Source organism: Nannobrachium achirus (assembly GCF_963921795.1).
Source record: "Nannobrachium achirus genome assembly, chromosome: 21".
NCBI classification, from domain to species: domain Eukaryota; kingdom Metazoa; phylum Chordata; class Actinopteri; order Myctophiformes; family Myctophidae; genus Nannobrachium; species Nannobrachium achirus.
The window spans coordinates 12,857,618-12,865,117 of NC_137828.1; the positions used below are offsets into that span (position 1 = coordinate 12,857,618).

Below are 7,500 nucleotides of genomic sequence, written 5' to 3' on the forward strand. Positions count from 1 at the left end.
CAAAAAGAGAGAGAGAGAGAGAGAGAGAGAGAGAGAGAGAGAGAGAGAGAGAGAGAGAAATGAATCCAGGAGTTGCTTGGCTGCTGCTGGCTGCATGGCTCCATGGGGACCGTGCTACCGTGCTCTCGCTACCCCGCAGATCGCGCCCCCTTCCCGGGGCGACACAGCCACCCACGCCTCGGTACGGTAGCGAGGGGGAGACGACTTTACGCGCAGCAGGTAAACGACACTTGGGGGGTGGGGGGGAGAGAGAGAGGGAGGATAGGATTCTGATCTAAAAACATGCGAATGCACGCTGCTTGTGTAACGCGTTTGTGATCGAAAAGCCAAGGGCGTTTTTTTAGGGGGGTTTTGTTTTAAAATAATTCTAGCTACAACACCGTGGTGTAGAATCTGTAGATGGGGGATTCGGGGGAACGATCGTGCCTGGCGATCGTGTCACCTCCTCGGCAAGACGATTATGAACGTGCCTCCTCGGAGGTGCATTCTGTGTAAAACCGAGATCAAATGGACGTTTTTTCGGATCAAAAACGAACCGGTTGGTTCGAGGAGGACTGTACGGTGGTGGTGGGCTACAACAGCCAGGAGTCACGGTGGTCGAGACTCACTCGAGAGAGAGAAAACCAAACCCTCGGGGCTGCACTCGACTGTCTCGATGGCTTGAAAACGAGGCGGAAAAAAAACACGGACACGATAATGTCCGAGCCTTTTTATGTGAAAAACGCAGCAAACTATACAAAAAGCCACAAAGGACATTCACATGGTTCCTTTGGTTGTGAAAAGGTGCAATAATCAGCTCGGTAACAACCAAGAATGTAAACTTTGAACGCAGGGTTTGTGGGTATGAGAGACAGAGAGAGGCTATGGTATGGTAGGCGAGACTGGACGGGCTCGGAGGTGTGGACTGTGGAGTCCATCGCGCGGCGTCGCTTGCAGATCGGACCCGGTGTAGCCTGCACCGGGTCCGATCGGCAAGCGACAGGGAGCATAACATAGCCTATAAACCACCGCGATCGGACAGTTCGGTTCGCGTCAAACGCCTCCGACTCTAGGCTACAGCCCCTGTCTGTCAGTTGAGTCAGTTCAGTTCAGTGGTTTGTTTATTGTAGTCAAAAGCTCGAGTTGTTCCACAAACACAACCACCAGATCTACGAGCTAAAAACCATTACACCACCGCATCCAGCACAACACCTGTTATGATCCAATCCAGCAACACACACACACACACACACACCACACAGCACAACCCCGTGGCAAAAGAAGCGTTCGGCGAGCGAGAGGAGATCCGCCGAGAAAGATAATCGATACTCGACCTAAATTTAACACCGACCCCTTGCTCAATAAAAGTTAAAGGGAGGAAGGGGAGAGAGGAGAGGAGGAAAAAAAACTTACTTTCTTCAGTCCAGCACACTAAAGATCCGCTCCGAGAAGAAATCTCTTCGCTTTTGGTTTTTGTTTTTGTTTAATACAATGAAAAAGGAAAAAGGAAAAAAAGTCACATCCAGCGGCTTGATCGCGTTATAGAATCTGACAACAACAAAAAAGGGCGATCGGCAGAAAAAAAAATCAGGGAAAATAATAATCCTCCAACTTTATAATGGTGGGAAAAAAGGAGCAAAAAAAAAGCGACAAATGTCAAAGCGGTTTTTAAAAGCTATGATCCTTTCCTTTGGGTCCCGATCGTTCGTCCCCCCGGGTCGGTTTAGTAGACAGTGTCCGACAGGCTGCCTCGCAGATCGGCTTGTGGTGCGGGGAGCAGCAGCGATCGCTCTCGGAGAAACAACCGGAGGAAAGGAAACGAAAATCCGATATGTCTTTATTCTGGCTAATTATTATCGTTTTAGCCCCCTGTTTAAAAAAAATGGCTGATTAAGTTGAGTGCGCATGTCTTTGTGTGTGTGTGTGTGTGTGTGTGTGTGTGTGTGTGTCTATTCCCGATGTGCACTCTGGGAATGGAAGAGAGAGGGCGAATGAGAGAGGGAGGGAGGGAGCAAGAGAGAGAGAGAGAGAGAGAGGGAGAGAGAGAGAGAGGAGAGAAGTGTAATTAGTGAGTTGATCAACAGTCTCCACATTGCAAATGACGCGCCCGCCGGAGCCCTGTGCTGTGTGCGCGCGCGCACCCCCGCACACACATACGCATAGGCTGCACGCGCACGCGCGCGCGCGCGTGTGAGAGCGCGTGCGTCGTCAGAACGGAACCTGAAATGATCTAATGAGGAAAAAATCTTTTCTAGGGGTTTTATTTTTTATTTATTTTTTGAGGGCCAAAATGATAATATGTAAGAACAATGAGAAACGGTTTCCATGCTCGCCGTAACAGGCTAGGATGACTTTGAAAGTCATCTTTAAAAAGGAAAAGGATGGACTGACTGACGCATAAAATTCATCATAACACTGGCTCCTTTTTTCCTCTTCTTCTTTTTAACAATAACGGCGTTTTTATGTTTTGTAACAACTTTTTATTATGGATATTGTCTTTTATTTTGTCTATTGTGATAATGCGTGATCTATTATTAATTTCGACTTATAGAGGGAATGTTTTTTGTGTGTATTCTGTTGAATACCAATATATCTGTGGGAGTTATAAGCTCAATACAATATTTCTAAACCTGTTATAACAATATTGACAAATTAAAAAGAACAAACTCAAATAAATTAAAGGGATTCTCTTACTGGCGCACGACACAATACAGGCCTAACATTTGGACACCTATCCATATAGGCTATATTTCATTCTCAACGCGAGGAAAAACGCATCGAACACAGGCCTATATAGTGTACAATATTTACACAATGTTGCAGTTAACGTAGCATAGGCTATATTTTTTATTATATTGTTATACCGTATTTACCGCATAATTCTCGTGGTGAGAAGAAGACTGTAATAGCCTATATGCTAGTTTGTGTTGTGCATAGGCGTGGGTGTGTGACTGTGTGTGTGTGTGTGTGTGTGTGCGTGGCATAAACATTCACAAGCATTGGGAATGAAAAATCAAAGCTGCGATGCATCAAAGCAATCCACCGAACTCATCACTGCCCTTTCGGGACCTCCGGCCAACCCTAACAATCCAATGCCAGGGTCACACAACCCCCCCCCCCCCCCCCCCCCCTCTCTCTCTCTCCCCATTCAAAAAGCCCCATTCACACGCGTATACATTTAGTGTCTTTACAATGCTATAGGTCTGTTAGTCCCTTTTCCCCTTCAATGCAAACCGTTTACTGCACTGTTTCCCAAACACTGGGTCGGGACCCATTTGTGAATGCCATTTTTATGGGTCCCTTGATTATTGGTTTCCTAATTGTTGTTTTTAATTATTATAATAATAAAATAAAATAAAAACATTTTCAAAACACACTCCCAATAGAGCAAAAGAGAATCATGAAAGAAAAACAAAATCTATTTTTTTTCTTCTTCTTTTACAGTAGGCTAATTTCATAAAGAAATCAAAGAAATTCCATAAATTAGAAATCAAAGAAATGCTGTTGTTGTGAGTTTGTAGATCTGCTGTTTTCACTACATTACATGGGTCCCTGGCAAACGTCTAAATCTCACTTTTGGGTCTTGAGCTACAAAGTTTGGAAGCCACAATATGTATTGGTCTGTTATAGTCCCCCTTCCCCTTCCAATGCAAACCGTTTATGTGTGTGTATGTTGCTTTCATCTCTCTCCCCCCCTCTTAATAGTCGCTTTTGGGCAGAGAGAGAGAGGGGAGACTTTACCCCGGGTCGGTGTCAATCGGGGGAGAGAATCAAGAGATCTGTTCTCCTTCGTGGAAAAAAATCGAAGCTGCATGCAGGGGTGAATTGACTGCATGAGCCGGGGCTTGTGGATGTGATGATAAGGCTGCTGGCAGTGAACTAGCATCACTCCACTAGAGTCACACTGACTGGACTCTACTGCTACACCCCGGCCGTACCAGGAGCCAGCAGACCCCCATGCACGCACTGCAGCCCCCCGACCCCAGGCTGTTTATTCTAGGCGATCGGCAGTGCTCTCTTGAGCTTGGGGTGGGTCGTGGGTGCATGAGAGGAGGAACAGAAGCGGATCTCTCTCTGGCTATATTATAGCCACCTAAACCCTTCTCTTATAGGGAAACGCCCGGACCTGAGTGAGAATTACTACTCCTGTACTTCTTGGACCGCTTTCCCCCGATCTACAAGCTCACGACGCATAAATGATGATGGGTTGTGAGCTTGTAGATCGGCTGTTATATTGGGCCGCCCCCTCCCAGAATATATGGATGCTGGGGGGGTTTAAGTGGCTACTACGAGGCTACAGCCTCCGTCCACAGTCCTCCGTCTCCGGGGGGATTGCCAGCCGCCGGCCCCCAGGAGGCGTCGCTCGCAGCGGGCTGGGAGAAGGGGGACTATCCGCCGGCGAGAGAAGGGACACGAGCTGGCAAAACGCACCAAAGTGCACGCGGAGCGAGCCTTGAGCTTTGAGAGGAGAAGCATGCTTACTTTGGATCCCGATGCAATTGGAGTGGACTCTTTATATACCGGTCGAAAGAAATGGAGGACTTTTACAGACATAACTCATGATTCCCTTTTTTTTCTCTCTTTTCTTTTTACATTTGTGAGGATATTTTGTTTTTATTTTATGTTTTAAAAACTCTCTTTATTAGATGTAAATGTATAGCTCTCGTTGCAGACAGAGTTGCGCTTGATTTTTCCCGTTTGTTTTCTCTGAGAAAAAAAAGGAAAGTAAAGCGGATTTAAATAACTGATAGGGCTGCTTATCTTAACCCCCCCCCCCCCCCCCATCCCCTCCCTCTCTCTCTGCCTGACAGTCAGTCAGTCAGACAGACAGACAGACAGACAGACAGACAGACAGACAGACAGACAGACGATGCTCTTTCTGCTTGACAATAGAACCCCCTTTAACTAATATTTCGTCCGGTTCCATATCGCAGCATCCCCAATTAATTATAGATTCTTATCTGCAAACTATAGGGATTGTGCGTGTGCCTGTGTGCGCGCGTGTGTGTGTGATGATGACCCAAATGAATGACCACAAAATCCCCGGCCTGTTGTTGTTGGCTCGTGATTATAATTGTCAATCATTTACGCAACTGCTGGTAATGCATGCAATTTTTTCTTTTACGCGTTATATTTGGACAGCCCGAATTAAAGTTTGCATTGTGGCCCACGTGATGATCCCGTGCTGTCTCCATTTCTCTTGTGATCAATAACTGTGAACTCTCTCTCTCTCTCTCCTGAGGGGCGTCAATAGAAGGCTATGCGTGTGCGGGGAGAAATGTTTGAAAAAGCAGCTATTAAATGAATTAACATATCCCACGTCCCTGCAACATTTGTGGTGATTTTATACTTTTGCGATCGTTTCTTTCTTTTTCGACCTTGTAAAAAGAAACAAGAGAAAACACACATTGTGTCGTTTGTCCTGCCACGTACTTCAAAGAAAGAAGCAGGCTGAGTTAATGGATAAACATTCATGCACCAGCAGCAGCAGCAGCAGCCAGTCTAAAATGAGCGTTGGCCTATGCATCGGCGCCCTCGTGGGGTTGGATAGGTCACCACGGGGGCTGAGTGACCTCCTCACACACACACACACACACACACACACACACACACACACACACACACACACACACACACACACACACACACACACACACACACACACACACACACACACACCTGACCCGCTGGACACTGACCCACTGGCCAACTGTCCTCCACACACGCGCACGCACGCACGCACACACACACACACACACACACACACACACACACACACACACACACACACACATACACACACACACACACACACACACACACACACACACACACACACACTGACATTTACATGTCACCCTGCAACAACAACTTTGTGTACAATTCGTTGGACGCAAGCCACCAACGTACTTTTGCAATTGTAATGTGCAATTAAACCACAATACAACACGCCAATATTCAACCGACATATATAGATATATAGGCTATACAGCCATTATGTTTTAATAATCAGCCTCATTTTGATTGTGTAATATGACTAGTAACCACAATAAATAAAAAAATAGATAGCCAGAGAAGATTTAATTTAAATGTAAAATCGCTGCCCAATGTCATGTTGAATGTATAGCTACATACATTCAATTAATGTCATCATAAGTAAAACATTTAGGCTATATAGGCTATACACCAATTATTCATCCCAAATTCAGTGCAAAAAAATGTCAAGGAAAATTGTGACATTTCGCAAAACAGACAAAAAAATCCACTGAAGAAATCTCATAATTCCAACTCTGAAGCAACGATGGAAAAAAAAATAAGAAAGAAAGAAAGAAAGAACCAACAACAGAAAAGTGAAATAAATTAAGTTTTTGCTCACAGGAACCCGGCATAAACTCAGTCGACGTTTTCATTCTCAGCCCTATAAAACCTATATCCGACAAAATAACGGTCCATAAATATGCATTCCTTCTCAAAACTTCGAATCATCATCTCCCTAAACACCCCCTCCAAAAAAAAAGCAATAAAGCACAAAGCCAGTGCTGCAGAAGATAAATAAAAATGTAGTCTATCTGTACCTTTGGTATAAAGCATTCCGATTTTCTTCTTTCTTTCTCTCTCTCCCTCTCCCTGTCTCTCTCTCTCTTGCTCAGTAGTAGCGATCCAGCTTATAGCATATGGAAAGTGTTTTTCAAAACGCAGAGATTTGGCACATTGTCATTGCAAAAGGAGAAGAGCTGAAGTGATGCCTATAGCTAGAAACAGGGGAAATGAGTTGCGGATTGGACGCTGCTGCATGGTTTGCCTTGCCTCGACTGTGCATGCGGATTTATCCCACTTTAATTTAATATTCCTGCAATCACACAGCAGTGATGGCATATAATAATTCAAGGAGAAATTCAGAGGGAAGGAAATGCTTTGTGTTTTTCCACCACTATATTTGATTATAAGGAGAGGAGGATGGACGGCGCGATTGCGCGTGCGTGTGCGCGTGTGTGCGTGTTGTTGTCCCCCCCCACCCCCCGCCCTTACATTGTCCTTTGCCCTTTCCCTCTGCGTGCGTCACTTTTGATTTTTTTTTACACAGGGAACAATGGCTGTTTATCTGTTTACTTTGTAGTAATATTTTAGAGCGTTTTGTCCAAAACAAAACAGAAACAAATATAGGCTATGTCTCTGTGTCCCCACGCACCTTCTCCTCTCTGTGTCACAACCGAAATCACTCCTAACACAAAATCGAGACCCATAAACGCTTGTTTGTAAAACACTGAACCCAAAATCAATGTATTGGGACGTTTCAATCGATTATATAAACGAAAATCCATACGCAACATGAGAGCCCACTGAGAGAGAGAGAGAGAGAGAGAGAGAGAGAGAGAAAGGGGGGGGGGAGAGAGAGAGAGAGAAAGGGGGGGGGGAGAGAGAGAGACACAGAGAGAGAGAGAGAGAGAGGGAGAGAGAGAGAGAGAGAGAGAGAGACAGAGACAGAGAGAGAGGGGGGGAGAGAGAGAGGGAGGGAGGGAG

At 45.5% G+C, this 7,500-nt stretch overlaps 1 protein-coding gene across 1 annotated transcript in view; it reads right to left on the bottom strand.

The window, feature by feature from the left end:
* zfhx4 (zinc finger homeobox 4) overlaps positions 1-1,820 on the bottom strand; it is a 161,136-nt gene extending 159,316 nt beyond the window's left edge. Inside the window, 1 exon segment of the mRNA XM_080751531.1 lies at positions 1,393-1,820. The gene's annotated coding sequence lies outside the window, so the exon portion shown is untranslated.
* Positions 1,821-7,500: the final 5,680 nt, after the last annotated feature.